Source organism: Aethalodelphis obliquidens, unplaced genomic scaffold, assembly GCF_003676395.1.
Source record: "Aethalodelphis obliquidens isolate GAN/ISIS:26980383/991018 unplaced genomic scaffold, ASM367639v1 scaffold75, whole genome shotgun sequence".
Lineage (NCBI taxonomy): Eukaryota > Metazoa > Chordata > Mammalia > Artiodactyla > Delphinidae > Aethalodelphis > Aethalodelphis obliquidens.
Window position 1 is genome coordinate 7,150,032 of NW_020838019.1, and position 25,587 is coordinate 7,175,618.

Here is a 25,587-nt window from a genome sequence, read left to right on the forward strand (position 1 = left end):
CAAATAATATTGAATGCAGTAACTGTTGCCTGATATTGATTTCAGACTGTGTTCATCACACCCTTCCCAGGGCCAGGCAAAGAGCCTCAGCCTCCGTTCTGTAAACCCTTGACTGCTGTAGGCTGAAGTGTCATTTCCATCTTTTAAGCAAGAATATCAACCATATATGTTTCAAAAAAAAATTACCCAAGAAAATGAAAGCATTTTTTGTTCTTGATTATTTTTTTGCACATACATAATTAAACTGATCTCTTCAGTTTTATGCTGAGCTCTTTTTGTCTTTTTTATTTTTTTATTTTTTAATAAGGAATACTAAAAGATCCAAGGATCCCTGAGCTGGTAGAAGGAACTCTGATTATATTTTAAGCTTCTGGGATTCAGAGTTTGGCACATTCAGCCAGACCCAGGGCCTCTTTGACCTTCAGTTTTCAGCCAGCTGGGGCTGTTCTCAGCACCTGGGCCTAAAAACAAAAAAAGTTCCAGGTTTCATCTCTATGGAGTCAATTGAGGTGGCAGCGCATTTAAAAGAACCAGGGTTTCACATTCAGGGAGTGGCCAACTTAATCTGGCGATTATAAACATCCATAGGTAGTACATGACATGTAATCTGGGTGGGTTTGTATATTCATTGAGAAGAACACCAAACACCAAGCAAATAATACTGGAAATCATCAATTTTATAGACAAAAATAAATAATAATAATAAGGCAATAGAGAATTTGCACCAAGAGTGATTATATCTGGGTGGTGGAATTATACATTATTTAAGTTTTCTTTTTCAGGCATTGGGCATTTCTACATTTTCTAAATTTTCTTTTGGAGTTAGAAAAGGAACCCTACTCAGAAGTATTATTTTTCAAAATGGAAAGGTTACTAGAAGGATTGGAACTCCAGAAGATTCCTGTCTACCAAAGTGAATACATTAGCCAAGGTTGAAATTGACTCAGTGGCCATGCTAATCTCTGCTCCGAGGGAAGCACGACAGACATGACTCCTATCACTGTGCACCTGCCAGTTTGTATTTTGTGAATCCGATAGGGATTGAGCCAGCCTTTGCCACTGAAGTGTAAGGGCAAAATGGTTAGGAAGAAGGGCTTTGGAGTCAGACAGACCTGGGTTTGATTCCTGGTTCTTTCTCTTGCCAGCTATGACTTTGAGCAAGTTAACTTTCTCTGCACCTCACTCTCCTCATCTGGAAAATGGGTTATTGAGAGGATGAAATGAGATTCTGTGTGTGAGCTCTTAACGTAATGCCTGGCATCTAGTACTCAGTCAATAAACCGTAATCGTCATGAATGGCATCTGTATAGCAATTTCCTTATCAGACCAGAGCCGTAACGGAAATTAGCATACTCACAGTCTACAGAATGGTGATTTTTTTTCCCCCCTTAAGCCCAACCGGGACTCAGATGAGATCTACCCAGTGTCTAATACATATCAGATTTCCAGGACAACTCTGATTTCCACTCTTTGATTAAAGGCAATTCATTTTTTATTGCATATCTAAAAGAAATTTTGTTTTAATGTTTTCGTTAAGATTTTAAAATAAATAAACATTCGTATCAGGAAATAAAAACTTACAGGTCTTTACTTGTGGTTCTGAAAATATGATCACCATACTGAGAGTTCTTTAGCATAGACTGTACCCCTCCCCCAAACAAACGTACATGCCTCCTCTCTGAAGCGAGGATTCTTCCGGAGAAACGCTAGACGAACGTAACTGGAACCCTTAGAGTGTCATCTCATTTTTATCATAGGGTCAGTTTTGCTAGTCTATTTGTATGGTCAGAAACACTTTCTAATACCACGGGTGGCATAGGATTCTTCCCTGCAGGCAGCCATCTTCAGGGCTGAAAGCGGAATATAAAAAGAAGCTAAATTAGAGACTTTACACAGTTGCTGGAACCAGCTTAATGAGAGACAGCGAACATTTCGCAGGCTACTGACCTTCTGAAATGTGACAATCCAAGCAAATGAAATCATGGTACCTCTCATTGTAGTTTAATTGGACTCAAACTTGGCACAAGGGGCTGCTGAAAGCTGTATTCCAGGAGATAGACAGGAATCGTGCACCAACGAATTGAGCCCACACCATGCATCTTACAACCGTCTGAGCTCCGCACGGCTCTCAGGACTGACTCTTGTGGTCAAGAGAGAGAGAACTGCGGCGAATAAAAGCAGAGATGATAAGGCAGGCCAAATCCTGGCCTGGTGAATGGCATACCTGTCACCCTGAGTTATGCACTTGAAATAGCTCAGCCTCGTGGCAGCCCATACAGGCCAATTTATTTTAAAGAGGCAAAAAGAAGTGAAACAAACTTAGGCCCTCTCTTCTGCCTGTTAGGGTGTCAAGATATCAGTGTCAAGGAGTCCTCTTAACAGAAGGGTGAGGATGAGTTGAGCATAAACACTAACAAGAGAAGAACTAAGCACGGGCCTCCTGTTGAGTGGAGCTAAATGGAATCCCAGTCGAGTTACCCAAAAAGCAGAAAATTACCATAGCTGTCAGGAATGGGCCCAAAATCCTGTCAGGCAACAGTCAAGGGAACGGAAACTACATGAGGGGAAGGTGCAGTTGGAGGAGGGAATAATCTGAAGAAGCGGGTCGTTTTAGGATGTGCCTGTCTGGAGTCAGGAGGCCCTTGGAAAGCTTAGAAGGGTCTCTGGGCTTCCTTGTTTTGTTGCTGTGTCCTTTGAGTTCTCAGGGTTGAAACTGATTGTATGATCCCAGCCTCTTCTGGTATAACCATCCCACCTGACCACTTGAGTCCACGTTTACTGTTATTATGGCTTTAGGTTTTAGCCGGTAAGACTGGGAGAGTGGACAAATTGGGTGCCGGCATGTAACAGACCATCCTGGACATTGATTTTTGAAGGTTCATTAGATAAATGCTGACATCACAGATTGATGTCTCTTTAAACCAGTACCTACTGCAGGACTGTCTAGGGAATCAAAAATATTGATGTAACATGTTTGAGCGGAAGGCCCACTGGAGAATTCCCCTGCCCAAATGGGATCCGTCAGTTTAGGCTTTCTTTAATTATTCTGATGTGGTGCACCCCCTGAGTTTGTTTGCTGATCTGTTTTTTATGGGGAATGCTGCTCCTGCTTTACGGGCCAAGGAAGGCTAGGCAGGGTGTGTGTCTCTATTTTTCATTGTTGTTTTGAGCCGCTGTTTAGTAATTAAAATTTTTGATCATAGCCTCATTTTCCCATACAGTGTGGCCATGGCATTGACAAGGGACTGATTAATGGGCCGACCCTGGGGCCAGGAGGCTGCTGGGTTGTTCTCTTGTGGAAGGCATGCCGGCAAAATAAAGTTGATGGTTTTGTTTGTGTTTAACCCTTCACCTTGGCACCATCAATAGATTGAAGACATCATTTGTATCTGCAAGCGTTTCTTTAATTAAGACCTTCTAAAAATCTTTCCTATTGATTCATTCCATTATCCTATTGATTAACTGCAGTGGATCATGTACTTGGTCTTCAGTGGAAGGCAACAGTCTGGGCCGGCTGTCATGACTACAGATGCAGACCACAGGCGGCTAGCATACTGTGCCCAGGGCTGGCGGGAGTGTCTTGCGTTCTAATGAGGCATCGGCAGTGGCTTGGTGGGGCTCGCTGAGCACCACGGAGAAAGCCAGTTGTCTCCTGCTGGAGGGCTGGCCAGGCATAAAGTATTCCTTCTAGTCATTTATAAATGCAGCCGCTTAGCGAGCTGGGGAGAGGGGGGAGTAACAGGCTTGAGTGGGGAAGGGAAAGACGGATTCTCCTCTGCATCTGAATTTGGAAATTGGAGCTTTAAAACAAAAGCAAACTCAGAAATCTTGGTGTGAGTGAGGCATGGCTCAGAGACGGACTGTTCATCTTCCTTTGCCCAGACTACACCCCTGTGCCCCCTCCCCCTTGTTAATCAGCCTCCTCGCCAGACTGGCTACAGGTGCCACAATGGGTTTCCTGTTTTAGAAGAGCTCCCCATCTCCTTAGTTCAGAAAGAAGAGCTGGCCACTTCTCCCTTCTGTCTAGACGTGAGTCTGAACCATCCCCCAGTATTAAAAATGAAGAAACCGGGCTTCCCTGGTGGCACAGTGGTGGAGAGTCCAGCTGCTGGTGCAGGGGACACGGGTTCGTGCCCCCGTCCAGGAGGATCCCGTATGCTGCGGAGCGGCTGGGCCCGTGAGCCATGGCCGCTGAGCCTGCGCGTCCGGAACCTGTGCTCCGCAAAGGGAGAGGCCACAGCAGTGAGAGGCCCACGTACCGCAAAAAAAAAAAAAAAAAAAAAAGAAGAAACCTGCAGCTGAGCGAGTTCTTAAACTTTGCGTTTTGAAAGCCGCCTTAATATAATGGTCATAATGGTCATAATGAATTATCATAATGGTCATAATGAATTATCCTGGCTAGAGTTGGAGGAGAGAGGACTTTACCAGGCTGGGGTTTGGTATTCTGTGATATGTGAGATAAATGAGATAATACACAACATGATAAAGCATTCAGCACATAGTAGGTGCTCAGTCAATAAACCAGTAACTGTTGACCTGCCCACAATTCATTTTTCTTCCTCTCGTACGTGTCCTATTCTATTCCTCATCTTCAGATAGACCAGAATAGATGGCCTTCTCACGAGTCAGGATGCCTTTCTTCCCGAGTGGAATCCAGCAGAAAAGAAAAAATGTAGAAGTTGCTGGACAAGAGGCAGACTAAGTTAGAGAAGATAATAGGATGTCTCTGTGCTCTGACTCTGTAGTCAGCAACTTAATGAATTTTCACTCTCAGAGTGAAAAATCCGAAGACTTCGAAACATCTCACCTAAGCAAGGTCATAATGGTCTTCATCTTCAAGGTCAAGCTTGGCCTGGGAGTTCAGTGAATGTGTGTGGTCCCCAAGTTCACGCCAGGGCTTTGTAGGCCCTGAAAAAAAGAAGTCAGAAAGTCCTGTGTGTGTGTTTTGGGGTTGAGAAGGTGGGTGTGGGAAAGCTGACGATGGCCGGGAGGAGCTCTTCTTCTGAATATGAGTATTTAAAATAAGAATTTCCCCATCGATAGAATTTTTAAATCAAAATTAAGCACAAATCCCTTGCTGATTTGTGTTTCTCCTGTCGACTGTTAGGACAGCCAGTCGTTTGTGCCAGACCAAATGCTTAGTTTCCCTTGGCACCAAAGTCATGTTTCGGGTGTCCTGCATTCCATCCAGTGCATTAACATTGTAAAATGAACAAACAGTTTTCTCAGGCCTGGGGCCTGACCATCCTAATGGCCAGTTCCACCCTTGTCAACTTTGAAAAACGCCTTATTTCCACGTATCTATAAAACTTACCATTGTGTGGACACCCCAGACTCTTCTTCTTCTTCAAAGAAGAAACATATTTAGATCTAAGTGTATGTTGCATAAGGGAAGTTATTTCGAAAATAGGGTAGGAAACATTTTAAAATAAACAATATTTCTGAGTTTGCTTTTTCAGTGAGCATGTTTTAAATTAGCATGTAATCTGCACTCATCAAAAAATTTTTTTTTAATTTAAAGATGTATAAAACAGAAAAGAGACGTCTCCTATAATCCCACCACCTTGAGGTAACAACTATGCATATTTTTTTAGTGTATTGTCTCCCAATCTTTTTTCAATGCATTCATACATACATATGTATATACTTTTTTAAAAATTGAAGTATCATTGCTTTACAATGTTGTGTTAGTTTCAGGTGCACAGCAAAGTAATTCAGTTATATATATATACATGTATATATATTCTTTTTCAGATTCTTCTCCATCATAGGTTATTACAAGATATGGAATATAGTTCCCTGTGCTATACAGTAGGTCCCTGTTGTTACGTATATACTTTTTAAAGCAAAATTAGGATTTTTTTCACTTACTATATCATAAATATTTTTCATATCTTTGAATATTCCCTGGGAACATGATTGTTAATAGAAACTAGGATTCCCTTGTATAGACATGCCATATTTATTTAATTTTTCTCCTATTGTTGAACACTTAGGTTGTTTCCTATTTTTTCCTTATCATATAGAACACTGGGATGAGTATCCTTGTATAAAAATTTTATGTGAATTTTTATCACCTTAGGACAAATTCCTAAGAATTGAATTCCTGAGTCAAACAACATGCACATTTTAAAGACTTCTGACACATATTACTAAAATATTCTTCCAAAAGGTTGAACCAATTATACAGCGTCCACCAGTAGTCTATGAGCAAGCCTGTTTTCCTGTGCCTTTACAACAGCCCCGGTAATTGTGTAAGTGTCTGTGTGTGTGTGTGCTGTGTGCATTGCGTATAAACTGTTTCAATTTGATAGATTAGGAAAACAGAGTCTCCTTGATTTTATTTACCTTCTTTTGATTACTAATGAAGTAGCAGTGTTTTCTTCTATTTAAACGGCTATTTACATTTCTTCTTTTGTGAAATATTTGTCCAGGTCTTTTGCCCATTTTTATTGAAGTGTTTGGCTTTTTCTAACTGATTTGAAGAATTATTTTCTTTTTCATTAAAAACTGTAGCTCCTTTTCCTAGATAATCAGTTGAGATTGTTATAGATAATCCAGTCGGATTGTTCTTGTAGACATGAAGTTGTATTTGGAATGTCTTGATAATGTCTTGATGGCCATGTTATTCATGCACTTTTCACTTTTAAAAAGATGACTGTTTGCCTCTGATAAAAAAGATATATGGGAAAGAACCTGACAGTGTCAATCCAGCTCGAGTTAACTATCCCAGGACATTACCAACATTTTATTACAGTTGTCAAAAAAAAAAAAAACCCGACAATTTTATTGTTTTGATTATTGAGATCCAGCCACACGTCAACTGAGCAATTAAAATCTCTAAATAACATTCTCTGAATTGTCAAACAAAGGATTCGTTCCCAGTGGAAAGGACTTTTTTTGAAAGAAGATAGTTTTCCCTGTAATGTCTGTGCCAATAAATGGTCACACTAATTGGAATATACAGAAATATTTTACCAGTTTAACAATGCATGACACCCTAATAAGATTGTGATGACAAGCTTTTCTTTTTATGAAAGGTGATGTTACTGCATGCTTCTAATATACATGGGCTCGTGTGTCTTTTTATGACATGTTATAAATGAAATGTTTAGTAGAAATTAATCTGCTTTCCCCAAATCTTTCCTGTATATGAAATTACTTTTTAAAAGCAGGACAACAGAATCTTGATTTCTGTCATTTTTATTTAAGTGCTTGGAATAATATATTTTAAGGCAGCTTGGAATGGAATAGAAAAGGATCACAATTAAATGCATATTAAACCGCTTGTCCCAAATCCCAGTAATCTGCCACTAGAATGTGTGAAGCCAGATTCCCCGTCTTGCCCTAGCTCAGGTGGCTGGCTGAGTGCAGGCTTGGGACAGTTAATGACAATCTTCCAAGACAAGCAGGACTTAACATCAATATCCCTCTCCCAGGTAGTCTATATGCTCTGGAGGTGGTGAGCTCTGTCAGGGTTTTGATGATTTTATGATGGCTTGTGTATATTTACAGTGTGTTTAAAATACTCTTTTTCATTATCATTTGAGTGACAAAGCTTAATCTTTCGATCTTTATCTGCACCTCCTGCTGATGTATGTTTGTTGGGTAGCTAAAAAGCGGAAATTTACTAACGCCGGAGCTCTATGCCAGTAAAAAGACTGAGGAGTCAGTAGATGATTAACCTGCTTTTCTCCTCTTTATGAGAATAAAGGAGTCACTTTATAAAATCTTTGAAGGTGGCCCAGATTTTTCAAAGCAGCATCCTAGAAACATATAACAGCCATACAAAAGTGGGCAACATTTGAATTGCACAAAGCAAGTATGTATGGTAAAGAATATAAAAAAGGTATTTGAATACTGTTCTTCAAACACACTGATATAAGCCCTCCATCGAAACTATGTCCTACACATTTCATAGACACATATGTGTTTACACTTACGAATATATACAACACATGCATGTGTATATGTGTGCTGCGTATATGTTATGTACATACAAATTATCTTGTGGAGTTAGGCAGCATGTTTGATTGGATACGGGTAGTTTGTTAGATTTTAGGGGCTAACTAAATAGGATACAGTCATCATTTAGCCTATCATAGCTGCATCTTAAAATGTTCCCTTTGTAGTATTTCATTTGAAAGGGGATGAAAGGCTGGGGTTATTATCCCTTGTTGCAAATGAGTAAAGGCACATGTGTTAATAATGGATGCTGAGGATTTAGAATTAAGTATTGAACCTCTGTCTTGGTTTTCCAGAAAGATGAGGCACACCCACTACCCTTTTTGAAAGCTCTTGTTTCTGATAATATTTATAGGTCAACATTTTAAGCAAAAGCAGAGGAAAACAATTTCAGGGAACTGGCCTGCGTGATTATTGACGTGTGCGATTCTCTGATAAAATTAACGAGCATCGTCATCAGCATATATAAAGGAAACTGCAGGCTGCCTAAGACTCCTCTGAAAACATCTTAAAAATCATGGATTGATTTGCAGATTTAGTGGGATATGAAAAGCTGATGCCGTGCCTGAATAAGATAAGCATTCTATATTAGACTGTCCCGGAGAAAGCCCTCACATGGCTAGGTGATTTTATTGACATCTCAGAACTAAAGACCATAAATTGTGCTATCGGGCAATATACTGTCCTAAGAAATAGACATCATGAATGCCAAAGTCGCCTTTGGGAGCCCAGCAGACACAGAGTGGAGTCAGATAAAGCATTAAATCCCAGACCCAGCCCAACACCTGCAGCGTTGTCACCTCTTTTAACCTTGATATTGGTAAGCTTGGCCGCCATTTGTAACCCATCCATTCCCACAAGCAGTTGGTCGCTAGCATCCCAGGTGAGTCATACTCAAGGCCAAGTATGCATCCCTAGCTGCCCCCTCTCCACCTCACCCCACAGCTACTCATATCAAAATGATGCTTATCCTGTGGTTGCCGCTTGGAAATTGAGGCAGCAGTGGGATGCTAAGGAGTTTGTGCCAAGAGCTCAGCTAAACAGGAAAGAAAGCTTATCAAGTCCCCTCAGTCAGGCAAGCGTTCATGTCCAAAGGATGGCGAGATGAAAAAAGCAGACGGCAAGGGCACAGGTAGGTGAAGGGTTTGGTATGGTGAGCTGAGTCCGAAGGAAGAGTCAAGCAAAAGGTCTGGAGGCCAGAATGGCAGGCAGTTGGATCAAGAATCCAGATTTAGTGGATTTGGGAAGAGAAGATCAAAGACTCCAACTAAAGTTCTAGGCCAAAAGGGGTCTGGAAACTGGACCAGAATGTCTTAACCACGAAAAGCCGAAATCAAGTTAAGAGCTGGGCAGTGACGTACCAAGGGTGGGGCAGTGGGAGGGGTCCACCCCAACTCTCCCTCTCCACCCGCTTCCATGCCAGCAATAAGGGGCTGCATTGTCTGTAGAAGATTGAAAAACAATAAGAAAATGGACAAGAGTCTGTCTGCTTTTCCATAGCACCATTCTCTGTCGCTTCTAAACAACAGCCACATTAGAATACTCACTCCTCTCTAAAAAAAGCTTGTGTTGGTCTAACATCCATACAATTTCTGAATTACTTCTGAAATTTACTCATGTATATATAAGCTTTAAATTAGCACATTTTAGGAACATATCGTTTAATGAATATTATATTCTACATAGACATCCATTCAGAGAATTCTCATTTATGCAGTCAGCAACTGACACACATGAACTCAACTGCACCTGTTCACCTCAAGACTAAGTTCATTATTGGGGACTTCCCTGGTGGTCCAGTGGGTAAGACTCCGTGCTCCCAATGCAGGGGGCCTGGGTTTGATCCCTGGTCGGGGAACTAGATCCCGCGTGCTGCAACTAAGACCCAGCGCAACCAAAATAAATAAATAAATAATAAATAAGTAAATATTTTTTTAAAAAAAACGAGTGACTTGATTACCATTTAGAATTGATTGAACCTCGCTTCAGGTGTGGTGTATGTCGCCAGCCACTATGGCGCTACGTATTTCTGCATCTAAACGGTAGATGGGAAATAAACAGTAATAGACAAGAGAAAGAAACAACAGTTGGGGTACTTAAACTCTGCCATACCATGTGACCACTTGAAGTTTTTATTTTTGTTTAAAATTTAAAAACAGTGAAGCCGTTTGCAAACCACCCTGTGTAATAGTTTTTATTTGGTAAATGAAAATTTCAGTTCCCTATGTAAAATATTTGACTGAATTTGAATCATATTTTTAAGTTACAATGTATTCTTTAATTGTTCATTGATTATTTTAAATTGAAGACTAAATCAAGGAAGTTACTATTATTATTATATGATAGTTATTGAGACAGTTTTATGATACAGAGGCAAGGGTCGTGAAAAATGGTCTGCTTCAGCTGTCAGATATGCTAAGCGTGTCCCTGGAGATGGGATAGTGTTTATGGGTACCTAGTGAATTCAGTGCCTGCTGACATAATCAATGATAATAAGGAAACATAGGCGCAGGATGACCGAACCAAGAATGAACTTGATTCTGGGCTTTGTGATCTGATATCTCCTGATATTCTCTGGGTCTGAACAGACCTCCAAGTGGAGCCAGGGCTGATACCATGGAAGGAAATACATCCATCAATTTGCCTAGAGTTAGAGAACGTAAACAAATGATGGACAGACAGGCTGATTGTTGTTGATGGTCACCCCGGGAGAAGCATGTAGAATCTACCAAGGAACTCCCGTGGAGCGGGGCCACTCGTGAGACGATACTGAAGCCCTTCTGAACCAAGGCCCTTCTGAACTGAAAATTCAGAAAGCAAAGTGGCAGCACCGTGGAAGATGCCAGACAACCAATGGACGGCTAATGGCCACAGAAGCGGGCTGGCTCTTGTTACAGCCCAGTGACTGGAGTAGGACCTGGTAATAGAGGTGAATGAAGCAGGCCAAGCATGGAGAGGTGGGATTTGATTCTCACGGAGCACGTGTGTCCAGTCTAAAGGGGGCGGCCGCTCCTCAGCTCCCGCCTATTGCCGTCCTGGGGGAATATTGCCCCAGATAAGCAGATCTTTCCGTTTTTCAAGCAAAGCCAGACATCAGGATTGTTGAGCGAAATCTGTAGGTTTCTTTTTCTTTTCTTTTTAAATAACTAATTCACTTTTTTTTTTTTTTAAGTACAAAAGCCAAGACTGTCGGGACCGAAATCAATGTCTGGGAGCAAAATGTCACCCTTGAGCCACCATTTTCTCCCCTCTGCACTGGAGCCTTAAATTGTTTCAGGTGGCTCTCACTACCAACCATAGGCTGACCTTCACGCTTTGGAATACTAGAGAGGGCTAAGAATCACGTTTAAGAGAAAAGTAGAGGCACTTTTGACTAATGGTGGAATGACTGTTGCAAAAACTGTCACAGCGTGCAGGCACCAAGCGCCAGGGCAGATAATACACTAAGAATAACAGCGGTCATTGATTGAGCTGGTAGTGCCTCTGTGCCAGGCACTGTGCTATTACACCCTTCACACCCGGGACCTCACTGAGTCCTCACGGCAGCTCCATGAAATAGGTATTTGTATCCCTACTTAGTGATAAGGACACTTAGCAAGGTTTTGCCATTTTCCCAAGTTCAGTCACGCAGTCAGGACTCCACCCCACGCCTCTCTTGGACTTCAAAGCTCAGGGTCTCAACCACTGAGGCTAAGTGAGGGGACTCGTAGCTACACCAAGACGTCAGAGCCGGGTTGCCTTGAATATCAGTTTGAAGCGCCCATCACCCAGGACCTTTCCCGGCAACACAAAGATAACAGACTCGTTCTGTGGTTTTTGTCACCTGGTCAATACTTGTTTGAACACCAGAGCTGGCCATTACCCTTGTCCCGTTATGGAAACTTCTCTTTAACAAAACCAACGGGAGAAGGGACCGACTTAGGCGCGGTTTGGCTCGGAGCGCTTGCGTCAATGTTCTCCTGCAAGAATATGCTTTGACTTACACGTTGCTTGCTGAATAGACCACAAAAGTCAACATCCCTCTGGAAGAACAGCTCGTTCTCAGAGGCGTCACAGGCTCCAAAAGATCCTGTTGAGGCACGTTGTTGTGTAAAACCCACAAGTGGAGCAGAACCCCATGTCTCCTCATTATAATGTTAATATTTAAGAAAGCTTCAGAGATGGCCTCTGTGCTTTCTACCAAAAAATGGGTTGGGATTTTTTTTCCCCCTTTGACTTTTCAGACCTGGAAGCACATCAACATCTTTTTTTTTCAACAAAAGAATGTGTCTCTTGTCCCTGGGCATGGCAAGGCTGCAGAGAAGGAGAAGCCAGCTTGTAGAGGGGAGGGAGGGGAGGTGACTGATGGAAGTTAGTGCCCCTTGGAAAGAGATACAGGCACAGGGGCTCGCGGGGCTGTCTCATGCCCCCCTTCCCAAAAGAGGCAGTGAGATCTTATTTCAGATGGTTTTCTTACTGTGTCCTCATTCCATTTTCCAGAAACCCTGTGGCAGGTCCGTAATTTCTCTTGTCCTCCAGCCCAGTCTGGGGTTGGGCTTGTGTGAGTGGCCGAGCCAGCCGTGCAGGTCTCAGCGTGGCAGACACAGAAGTGAAATCCAACCTGCCACCCAACCAGGACGCATTCTTGAGTGGCTGTGTGGCCCCAAAGTGCCCGATAACAACCACCCCCTCCACTGGCTGCCTCTTGTGCACCATGTATTGAAATAAGCGCTGACCATGTTCAGTCCATGCCACTCCCTGCCCCGGTGTCCGTGGCCAAAGAGGAATCAGATTGGAACCAAAAATAACAAGCACTATAAATCATCAGATGCCCCAAACACTGAGGCATTGTTTGGAGCTTATGGCGTGCCCAGGATAGTAGGAGGCATCTAATCAGAAACTCAGAACGATCAGCCCTGCGGAACAGATGGGCAAGTTCTATGGACTTCCCTTCCTTCGAGAGAGGAGGGGCCGTTATTTAAATTTATATACAGCGGAACCCCATCCTGATGATTAAATCTGGATGATCGCAACATCCAGATGCATTAAACAGCGACCTTCTCAAATCAGACCTGAGCAGAGATGCCACATGGCCATGGCCAAGGACACAGGGTTCATTTCCTAGGCATGTGAGTTTGGGTGCTGGGTCAGTTAGAGCCACAGCAGAAAAGAGGCTGATTTCCACCTGCATCTACGTGCCCCCTTCAGAGCGGGGGAGTTAATGCTTCTACTTCAGTTAAGTTCCACCCCCGCTCTGTGTATCTGAGAAATTATTTCAATCAGAGCTCTGCAAGGTCAAGGAAAGAGACATGGCATATAGGAAATGGAACTGTTGAGTCCCGGGTGGTGTCACCGCCTCTGAGGTATCCAACTGCTTGCACTGAACCTGTAGAAAGTAGATCACCGATGTTTCAAAAAGTTTGGCTCCAGTACCACTTAATTCTTGCTCCAGAGGCTGGGAACTTGCACGAGCAACTTCACGTGGAAACCAACATTCCCACCAATATAAAAGTTTTATGTAGGAAACGTGACCTCAGAGGATCCCCATACTGAGCAAAATCTGGGGGGCTCGGGACGTCCAGTTCAGAACTCTGCGTCTGGTTAAAGTACTTAGAAGCTTAGGCATATACTCAAAATATCCTTAACATCACCTTCGTATGTGCTGTGTCACTCTTGATCCATTAATTTATCATCTTTTTTTTTTTATTTTTTGAATTTCAGGATTCCCATAGTCTATAATGGTAAAATTACAATTGGATTTAACAGATTTAGGGGCCCATGTTGTTTCTCAGACAATTTTAGGAATCCTTAAAAGTCAGTTTCTCATGATCAGCAAATTTTAGTTTAAAAAGTTTATGGGGTGGGAGGGATCATTCTTCATTCAGGTTCAAGGACCCCTTTTGGTTGCAAAAGACAAAAGAAAACCTTTAAAAACAAACTTTATGAGAAGGAGAAAGGGTTGCAGTTTGGGGACTCTTTTTTCTTTTTTTAAATTGGGTTTGCCTTCTTAACTCTTACCTCGAGCAGAATACAGAACATGCCACGTCCACCTATTTTCTTAATTGTAAAAAGTAAATACTCTAAAACGTACTTTTTCAAATTGTGATTACGTTCCAGTGGTTTCTGTGTAACATAGATTAGATTTTTATTAAGGGTTTTTATTAAATAACTGGTGTTTCACCAACATCTAATTAAATCTTCTATCTAAATTGAACAGAAAATTAGGGGCGAAAAGAAAGCATTTGTAGCAGACTTTATTACAGATAAGACTATTATTTGTTCATCTTAAGAATTTGAGATCAAATTTACACGCAGCATCCTCATCAAATTTCTTTTCTGGGCTGCTGAGCCCTGGCCCCTTGAAAGCAGCCCATTATCTTCCCGCCTCCTTTTTATTATAGTGTCCTGGTTGTTGGCAACACGCCCGCTGTTTAAGGTTACTTTCATTAATTAACCGAAAGTTAATTTCTTTGCAAGCAAAATCTCTGATCTCATTATGTTGTCTTTAAAGCTGAAAGCTTCAGGTTTTCTGGTCTCCTCTGATGGCACAATAAAAAGCATGCTCTTTATCTTAAGGAAAACTGTCTCCAGGGTTTAATTTAATAGTCCTTGAAATAGTTACAGCACAGCCAGGCAGACTACAATAATATGCCCATTTTAGAAAACCTTGGCTTTGTCATGGTTAAGAGAGCCCCGTGACTGGTACAGATGTGGGCTGCGAGGGCTCCGTGTTCACATAAGTTCCGCGTTTTGCCTCTTTCAGTCCCAGTGTTACACCCCCCGTTCTATGTCCTGTTGGAGAGCAGAGCAAACACCAACAGCCAGTGTTCCTTCTAAAGCGTGCCGTCTTATTCTCTGGGAGTTTGGGGGGTTGACGTTTCGTCTGTTTGCCTTTGCTGCATTTGGTGAGCTGTCTTTTGTTCCGCTGGTAGAAATGAGGCAACATCGGGTGGTACACAGAGTTTGGGATAGTGGTTTGGAGGCTGGCAAGCCTGGATTTGAATCCCAGTCTTTCCTTGGAGGAGCTCCATGTCCTTGGATAAGTTATTTAGCCTCTTTCTCTAAGTCTCAGTTTCCTCATCAATAAACTTTAAGTGATTATCCAGAGTTAAGAACGTTAAATCGAGTAACGTATCCGTAGCAAGAGACTTAAATGTTCAGAACGGTCCTGTTCTAGTCTTTACCAGCTGCAAATGTGTTTCTCGACTTGGGATTCATCCTGCTATTTGGGGGCTGGCATCCACATCGCTACAGCAGAAGCCGTAGCTTGGGGCAGATGGCCAGACGCCACAGAGCGTGTTTGGTGTGGATTCAATGAGTTGGGTTCTGCCTTGCCCCGAATGCTCTTTTGTAGATGTGGGCACGTGAAGAGTGTATTTTCCTTGTCTCTCTGAGTTAGCCTTCATCCTCAGTGAAGAAATCTGGTTACTTTCTGGAGCATTAAATTCATTGAGTCGAGAGGGGCCGGAATGTGTTTTCAGAGCCGCCAGGTGTAGGTCACACAGAGGGAAGAGAACCCTTCAGGTGGCTCAAGTCTCGGGAGCCATACAGGTACACAGAGAAGCCATTTGTATTCCACTGAGTCCAACGGTGTTACACGTACACAACTGGGATTTACAGAGGCTGGGAGGGAGGGCTGCCGAGAGCGGGTAATGGCATGACCCGACATGCTGCTCCCGACGCCCGGGAGAGTGGGTCTGCGCCACTTGCATATGTCCCCCGTACCTGTTCCCGATGAAGGATGCGATTGACTCGCCTCAAGCAGGTCAAAGTCACTTAGGCAGAAAATCCCAGGTCTTGGGAAGAAAAGTCCTGTGCCTCTGGGGCCCTTGGCAGAAGTCAAAGGCCCAAGGTAATGTATTGGCAAAGATCCTGTCTGCTTTGGTGCCTTGCTTACTGTTCCCCCATGCTTTTAGGCAGAAATATTGTCAATGCTATTGATTAGTTGATCTGATAATCCAGCAAGCTCCCTGATGTGTTAAATTTCCTACTCTTGGATGACGGTAAGTGCGGGCAGAGCGTATGCTTCAGCTGGGGGGAACTCTCCATGGACCTTGCTTAGACGCCGCTTCTGCAGTGAGATGGCTACAGGCATGACAGTGCCGATTATTCTCTCGGCTGTCACACTTAACCCTTCCCGAGACCCTTTTCCCCTAGTTATCCACATTTTCCAGCTTGACTGTAGATTTGGAACAACACTTCGCCTTCTCCTTGGGCCTCTAGGGTCTCTTGATTTTTTTTAGTGTTTATTACATCTGTGTGTTTAGGTTTTTATTTTTCAGTTTTCTTTTCTTCCGTGAGTGCACCCTATTCTCTTCATCTTCTCCTCCTTGACACACCCTCTGTGGCAAAAATCATCGTTGCCTTTCTCCTCATCCTGTACTGATCTTTAAACATTCCATCAGCCCTATCGCTCGTTTCAAAAATGCATAGCAACTTGATGAACGGGATATGATGCGTGGTGTGTAGGTATCGAAAGAAAGTCTTCGGTAAAGGCAGTGGAGTTTTCTCGAAGGAGGAGAGTGTTGCTAAATAAGCCAGCACCACATCGTTGCAATTTGTTTATAAGTTGTTTGTTTAGAGCCTGGTCTGGAATAGCTAGAAACTTTACTACCCTCTGATTTGTCTTTCTTTACTTGTTATTCACCCCACCCTCTCTTTGGCTTCTGTCTCCAAGCTCTTCAACCTTGTTGAAAGGGCATCACGGTACCCTTGGAAATCCAAGCCACCACTTGGATAAATGACGCCTTCGGCTGTCGGGGTCCACGGTGCTGTTTGTTCTACCTTCCAGCTTACTGTGCTTAACATCAATTGCATTCTCCACCTTGGTACAAAGAATTCATCCCCTTTGCAAAGTAACAACAACAACAACAAGACCTCTGAGCAGAGAACGTTAAGCCTCATTCAGATTTTGTAAAAGTGGAAAACGAATCATAAATACCTGAGAAATGAGGTTCATGATGGAAGCCCCAAGAAGCCCTTTAACCTGGGCAAAATCCTATAGCACAATTACCTACAATTTCACACTTGACTGGGGCTGTTATTTGAGCAAAAATAACCATTTTTCTGCTCGCACTAAATGAGCCACGAGAGCCAGATATCCAGCTGCAGAAAAGTGTAGGATCGCCCGTTCAGTCTGCATGTAATCAGTGTACTTGATGGCAAGGACATTGTAGGATCAAAAGAGTTAATAATTGGATCCTGCCCACAGCTACCACACACGCAATTAAGGGCAAGATTAACAGAGATGAAAAATTTATTGTGAAAATGCAGCGCTGGTCTGCAAAACAAAATGATTTCAACCGAGCAGTTGTTCTGTTGCCATAATCCTAATGATCAACTCTATTACACTAATAATAGGAGAAAAACTAATTGCAGCGAGGACAGGACAAATCTTTTTTAATCTGCGTTGTCATCCCAGCTAAGTCCCAACCCATTTGTATTAACCTTTGCTGACAGAGTCACATGATGGACATAATTTCTTATAATTTACCAGCTATGGATCTAACCTTTCTTCATCAAATATTCATAAAGGCAGGATTCTCAATGATTTTCTGTCTCTCTTCATATTTACAGCTTGTTGTCTTCTTACTTTCTACAGTAATTTGGACACAATTGAAGTCAAATGGAATTAAAGTTAAATGCCTTTAACAACTAAGGTGCCTAAAATTAGAGATTTGGGGGAGGGGTCATGAACTGGAGGGGGAGAGCTTGTGTTCCCCAGACGCTTCACATCCCAGAGGGGTTCCGGTGGGCTGCCCTTCCCACAAAGGGAAAACGAAATCAGCCGGAGAATAAAATGCCATTGCCCTCGCTTGGCCTGCTGAGCGTGGACTCTTGGGCTTGTAGTTCAGGATGCTCTGAGGCTGAATTGACCAGGAGCCCCATGCCTTCCTGTGTACACAGGGCTTGCTGGGAACCTAGGCTTCCAGGACCAGGCTCTGTCTGAGCATGTGTGCCCAGAGGGGCCCGAGAAACATGTCAAGGGCTGTAATGGTGGACAAGAAAAGTTGGTTGGTACAGTTACTTAGAAAACACGCATGAATATCTGAAACCATTCCTGAGAGCATTTTTGGTAGAAAAACATCTGTTTCCACTTTGCTTCTTTGTTGCTTTGACAGTTTTCTTAAGAGACATGTAGATGAAAGAAGTTTTATAAAGCTTAGGTGTTTAAAATAAGTATAGCCACTGGTCCTTTATTTTTCCTCTCCCCCTTGAAAGGCTTCAGTTTCAGTGAGATGGCAGAAGTTTGGGGAAGATGAGGTAGTCTAGAGAAACCCCTTTTCTACTCCAGTCCTCAGAGGACCCTACCTTGACTAAAACAGCTAAGAATGTTGTAGGTAAATTCTCCCTTAAGATGCAAATTCGTTGTTTTACCTGGTTAACTTCAACTTCCTATATTGACTAAGCCAAGAATTTGCTTCCTGCTGAGTTCCCAGAATCCTGATCGGTAGAAAGGAAGTTAGACCTGAAGGCAGTTTTATTCTTTAACAGCTGATTCACATCCCTAGCTCTAAGGTATCTGGTTTTCTTCACCATCAGTTAGCATCTGTATTTTAAATTACACAAGGAATACACAAATACATATATTTTATAAAAAAATTAAAACTTGATAAAGTACTCTTTGACCAATCTCAGACCTCTAGCCCTTTCACATATTTTTCTGTGCATTTATAGACATATAGATGTACTATAGACAAGTATGTTTTCTTTGTTTTATATAAATGGTCGTTACAAATAACCATTGCCTCTATATATCAATGCTACCCAACTTGCTTTTGTTCCTCAATAATATATCTAGATCTGGAAATCCTCCTATGTTAGAACATGTAATATAAATCTGTTCTGTTTCATTGTTGCAGAGACGTCCATAGGTTGGATATACCATAGTTTAGTATCGTTCCCACGATAACGGACATTTAGGTTGTTTCCAGTTTCTCAAATTATAAGCAATTCTGCAAAACACCGTTAGCTGTTTGGAACCGAGATAGAGCATGTAATTGTTTTAACAGCATGCTGGCTTTTGCAAATACAGTTTTGAGAATGTTTATAGTGACCCAATAGCTCAAGATACTTTTTTAATGTTTTCTACCAAGCCAAGTTTCCTTTCTGATAGGAAAGACCAAAACAGTTATGAGGCATTTGGTATCATGAGTACCCCACAAATAAATAGACATTCCAGACAGCAGTGAATTAAATGTTTTCAACAGGGGAAAAAGTGATAATCAGCTGTCAGAAATGCCCAAGGAAAGCTTGTTATACAGGGAGACTATCATCGTGGTGAGCTTCCTGTTATACAGATTGAGTTATACTGAAGGTCAGACGATGTCCCCTGAGCTGCAGCTGCATCCTGGGAAATTCTCCTCCATGGTACTGGGTTCTCCATTTGCCTTGTTCGCCAATACTCATGCTATAAAGAGGTGTCCATGAGTATGATAAGGATGGCTTGCCAATTAGGATATGCATACATGCATGGTCTTAATAGCCATTCCTAAGTCTCTTACAAATCCAATAGAAGATGGCAGGAAGTTCTTTTAAAGGACCAAAATCTTTTTCCAGAAGGTTTGAGGGGTATGTCCCATGAAAATTTTTACTAAGAATCTCAGATACTGTCATTCTTCTGGACTGGAATTGGATAGATGCTGAGATGCCCACCAGTTCCCTCTGGGTTAATGGAAGAAATATGGCACGTACACAGTCAGATTGTATACAATTGTAGAAGTGCAGAATGGAAACTTCCAATCTGAGTGAGTGTAAAGATTCTAAATTACTTTTTAAATAGCTCACATTAATTACTGGTTGGTTTAGGGAATAACTCAAAGTTGGGTTAACAGTGTTGTCAGGTAGAGGTTTTACTTTGGTGAAAACCAACAACTGACTTAAGAATGGCACATAGATGGAAAAGATCCTTCAGGAGTTCATAAAACATTGGGTATCTCTTATTCCTGCAACTCCGTTTTCAGGGTGTTAACTGGCTCAGTCTGTCATTCTATACTGGGCATTCTTATCTTATAAAAGGGGGAGTTGAGAGATTCTGTCAAAGGTTAGTAGACCCTAAAAAAAAAGAGATAAATTCATCAAAAATTAAAAACTTTTGTGCATCAAAGAACACTGTCAAGAAAGTGAAAAAAAACCTACAGAATATGAGAAAATCTTGCAAATCATGTATCTGATAAAGGTTTAATATCCAGAATATGTAAAGAACTCCTAAAACTCAAGAACTAAAAGACAAACAACCCAATTTTAAAAAATGGGCAAAGGACTTGATTAGACACTTCTCCAGAGAAGATATACAAATGGTAAATAAGTTCATGAAAAGATGCTTAGCATCGTTGGTCATTAGGGAAATGTAAATCAAAACCACAATGAGAGACTACTTCATACCTACTAGAGTGGCTATAATAATTTTTAACAATAACAAAATAACAAGTGTTGGCAAGGATGTGGAGAAATTAGAACCCTTGTATGTTGCTGGTGGAGATGTAAAATCATGCAGTGCCTTTGAAAAACAATTTGGTGGTTCCTCAAAAAGTTAAACGTAAGATTACCGTATGACCCAGCAAGTCCACTCCTAGGTATAAACCCAAAAGAATTGAAAACAGGGACTCAAACAGATGTTTGAGTTATTATTCACAATAGCCAAAAGGTGGAAACAATCCAAGCGTCCATCAACGGATGAATGGAGAAACTAAGTGTGTTAATATACATGCAATGGAATATTATTCAGCCATAAAAAGGAATGAAATTCGAATACATGCTATAATCTAGATGAACCTTGAAAACATCATGCCAAGTGAAATAAGCCAGACACAAAATATTGTATGATTCCACTCATATGAGTGATCTAAAATAGACAGAACGTAGGTTAGAGGTTACCGGTGCTGTGGAGAGGGGGCGATGGGAAATTGCATAATGAATTTCTGTTTGAGGTGATGAGAAAATTTTAGAAATATATACCTGTGATGCTTGTATAGCATTGCGAATGCAATGAATACCACTGAATTGTACACTTAAAAATGGGTAAAAGGGCAAATTTTACATTATATAGTTTGTACCACAATAAAAAAAGTTAATGGAACCAGATATAGAATTTAAGCATATCATCTAATGTTCCAAAGGTATCCAATTAAGGAACTAAAAATACAGAAAAACAGTATTTGCTACATGACAGATCACCCCAAAACATAGCAGCTTAAATCAACCACAGTTATTATTTCTCATATAAGTCTCTGTTCTTCTGTGGGTTGACTCATCTGGATAGAAGGTTCTTCTGCTGGCGTCACTGAGGGTCTTACCTGGGACTGTAGTCAGACAGCAGCTGGAGCGGAAAGGCCGGGCTCAGCTGGGGACTCTGGGATCGCTGGGCCTCCATCTCTCGACGTGGCCTTTCCGTGTGGTCTCTCCTGCAGGATACCCAGACTTCTTGCAGTGAGACTCAAGATTCCTGAGAGCACAAAAGCAGAAGCTGCCAGGCTTTTTAAAGGAACTGTTCTAATGTCAGCTGTGCTACAATCTATTGTTTAAGTCAGAGGACAGGGAGGGCCAGCTGAACCTCAGTATATGGGTGAATCCTGGAGGCGTGGTCCGTTGGGGCCATGTTTGGAGGCTAGTTAGGACAAGACCATTCACACGTGCACAGAATAAGGAGAGTCCAATCTTCATGTCACACTGTAGGAAGCCAATGGATAATATCTGAAGTTGGAAAATCAAGGAATAGGAGTGTGTGCCTATTAGTGAGAGATAACAGAAGGTAACCACCATTGGAAACAAATCCAGGGGTGGGACGAACTAGAGTGGGGGACTCTTGCTTTTTCACTGTATAAACCCTTCTACATCATTAGGTTTAAGACTGTGAGTGTGCACCGTTTGTTTCAATAACATGGTAGGGTAGTGGTTGAGAGTATGGCTCTGGGACCAGATCGCCTGGGCTCCTATCTTAGCCACGTCACTCACAATCTCTGTGACCATGGGCAAGTTGTATTACCACTCAGTTCCTCAGTGTTCCCATCTGTGAGATGGGGATAAAAATCATAACCTCATAGGGTTATGAGGATGAAGCACTTAGAATGATGCCATCTAGCAAAATGTAGATCCTCAAATAATGTTAGCTGTTCACAATCATAACATTAGAAAAGAAAAAACAAGCAAACCCACAGTTGAAGTAGGCATCCCGAGATTCTAGCCTCCTAACTCTGCCACAAATGCGTTGAGCAAGTCTGTTAACCTCACCTTAAAACTGAGAGGGTATAAGCTAGGATGAGCTCCTAAGAACAGAAGTTCTGTCAAAGCTGAAGTCTAGAGGAGCTAGCCATGACTGTCAAAAAATGAGACTCCCCTCCCTTTTAGGAGAGAGCTTCAGATTCTTTACAGCTGAACCTGTTCCTTTATCCTCGTACTGTACCCACTATGGAGGCATAATTCACAGCCTTACTCGCTGCCTGTCCAAGGACCTTTCTCCTGGGAAAGAACTTTATAAATCATTTTAAGTTAGTGGCCATAACTCCCAGGTGCTTACATGAGACCAAGTGGAAAAGGACATTAACTTGGAACTAATTAAATCGCTGCTAGTCTGTATTTGCCGTCCTCCTGAACGAATCTCTCCCAGAAGGCTGGTCCTGTGGTCAGCCCTGGGTGAGACTGTAAAGGAGGTAACATTGGGCTCCCGAGGAACACCCCCCCTTCCTCTCACCCCAGGGAGGTCAGAGCTCATGTGTTTCTCTGTGCTATCAGGAAGCAGTATGATCTCTCCGAGAGGTGACTTAAAAGAGTCTCCTCCTTAGAAGCAGTTGCATTTTAAAATGCCTTTCCTTCTTTTCCCCATACACTTGGGGGGGAAAAAAATGAATGAATGGTACACTTCCTGGCATGGGCTGGAGGCCAGAGCAAGAATCGTTTTCGGAGGGAAGGCTATCCTGGAACCTGTCCCTCGTACCACGTGGGCAGGCCACCTGCCGAGGGTGGTACTTCCACAGACGACCCTGGCCCTGTAACTTACAGGTGGGTGCCTCTGGGCACTAGGACCTGGGCAAGTCCATCTCCAGCTAGAAAGAGCAATTTAAATTAGGAACAGTAAGTTCCTTTCCATCTCACTCGAGCTCCCCTATCAGCTAGGGCTTCGGAGAAAGCATCATGGCCCCTCAGTCTGTGCCAACTCCCAGGTGGTCTTGACTGCAAGACCGTTCTTGCAGAAAGTGTAAATTCTAGCTTAGCAGTCGGCTGCAAAGCCTGGCTCCCTGGCAGGCCAGGCATGGGGACAGGAGGTGACAGCCGCTAATCAGGTCCTTGCTGTGCCGTCCTGACTCACCGCCGAGCCCTGGCCTGTTCCTAGCTGACCCCACTCCTGTCATGCTCAGCAAGAAGCTCAGCTTCTCCATTAATCAGCCTGTTCGCAGGAGCCGGAAAGGTGACTCGTCACAGGCCTCCTGTCCCCAACCTCCTCTATAATGACATTCTGCACAAGCAGAGTCATTCTTTGATTCCCTGTGACCTTCTGGGTTCTGGCAAATGAGAAGGTGCCTGGGATCCGCGGTGAGGGCCTAAGGGTGTCTTTCCTGCAAAGAAACACTTTCCTCTTCCACCCCCTCCCCCTCCCCCATCTCTCAGTGGCACGAGGCAAGGATGTGGCCTCACTCATTTTCCCTGTTGGAAAAAGCCTTCTTCCCAGAGCCAGGGGGCTTTGGGATGAGGTGGCCGGCACTGGTCCACACAGGAGTATTTACCAGAGGTGACTCCGGGGGTCTGTGGCTGCCTCGCCTTGACAGATGAAAAACTGCTGCCTAAGTGCCCTTGCCAAGGTCACCCCACAAGCAATCACTGGTGCTGGGAGAATGCGCTCACCCCAGACAGTGAGGGAGCTACAGGCCCAAGCTGTCAGAGCCCTGGAGTGGGAGACTGCGCCAGCCCGTGGAAGACGAGAGCGTACAAGACGGTAAAGTAATAAATACATGATGGCCGGTCTCTCTGCCTTGCTTGCTCCTCGGAGATGCCCAGGTGGGAACGTGGTGGCTGTGATGATTAATGAATCAACCCACCCAGTTAACCTGCAGTTTGGAAGCCACGTGCAGCCCTAAGGCAGTCTCTGGGCTACTCATCCTTCCTCTCCAAGGCGCCAATGGGCTTTGGTCTGCTGCTGGCGACGCCGGCAGCCCAGCAGAAACTTCAGTTGGAGGATTTCAGAATTTGGTCCGCTTTCTATTGAAGTGCAATTTTTTAAGAAGTCCTTTCAAATCCAGTCATTTTAGAAGCAACCCCTGCGCTGACTCAGAGGTCTGCTCAGTCTTCCGTGGCTCTCAGCATCTAGGATTACCCCTTCTTCCTCAGCCTGAATCCACGGCCCCCAGAAGTAAATGAACAGCCTAAATTGGATGTGAGTTGCGTTCTGAAGATACACATCAGGTGAACTTAGGAACACAGGGAGACTTGGGCGGTACTTCTTCTATGCTCTTGCAGCACAAAGGGGAACAAAGCGTCAGAGCTGCGGGGATGGTCAGGTTCAGCGCTGCCCCCTCCCTCGCAGCCGGCTTTGGGTCGGGGTTGGGGGCGGGGGCTCAGGCCAGGGAAGAGTCTTAAGGAGGGTATTTTGCTTCATCCACAGAGCACCACGAGTAGGTTGAGCATAGACGTTTACTCTCATGAAATGGCCCAGTTCCTAAAGGAGTAAGAGGTTTTCTGCAAACTATGGGACTAGATCCTGTCACTTCCCCGTTTAAAGCCTCCAGTGCTTTCCCATCTCGCTGAGAATAAAATCAGTCTGTACAGTGGCTTCCAAGACCCTGGTCCTCTCTGACCCCTCCTCCTTCCTCCCTTGGTCACCCTGCTTCAGCTACAGTGGCCTTCTTGCTGTCCCTTGATCAAGCCTGACTCATTGTCACCTAAAATCCTCTTCCCCCGATAGATGCCTACTGCTTCCACTCCAGCCACAGCCCTTCCTCCACCTCCCTCCATTCGCTCACTTATTCATTTCCTGTTTGATTTGCTCCAGAACATTGATCTCTAGGAGACATTACCTTAATGTCTATTTGCTTACATTGTGTGGCAGAGAATACTAGTTTCTCATCCTGCCCACATCCTTTCCTTCTTCCTGAGTATAGAATCCCAGTTTTAATGGAGGAAAGAAGAGGGTAACACATCCAGTTAAAAACCTACAGGGACCTCCCCGGCAGTCCAGTGGTTAAGACTTTGCACTTCCACCACAGGGGGCATGGGTTCAGCCCCTGGTCGGAGAACTAAGATCCCACATGCTGTGCAGCCAAAAATAAACAAAACTGTAAAAAAAAAAAAAAACCAAAAAACAAAAAAACCCCTACACTTTGCAGCCTCTTTTGCAGCCCAGGGGCTGAGTTCTAGTCAGTGACACGGAGGTGGAGGTTGGTTGGCTGTCTTGCTTAGAAAGAGGAGGTAAGGGTATGTTTTATGCCTCTCTCCTTTCTCCCGCTCCTGCCTGGGAAACCAGATATGGTGGCTAGAACACCTGGACCATAAGGTGATCTCAAGGATGGCAGCCATGAGCTAAGGATGGCGAAACAAAAAAATAGATGCAGCAGCCTGGGTCCTGGATGTTTCAGGTGTACAGCAAAGTGATTCGGTTATAGACATATATATGTATATATCTTTTTTTTTTTTGGCTGTGTTGGGCCTTCGTTG

The 25,587-nt window shown here is 43.2% G+C and overlaps 1 protein-coding gene across 4 annotated transcripts in view; it reads left to right on the forward strand.

Annotated features, from left to right (window-relative positions):
• Window positions 1-25,587, forward strand: part of FTO (FTO alpha-ketoglutarate dependent dioxygenase) — a 373,774-nt gene that overhangs the window by 334,214 nt on the left and 13,973 nt on the right. The window lies entirely within an intron of this gene.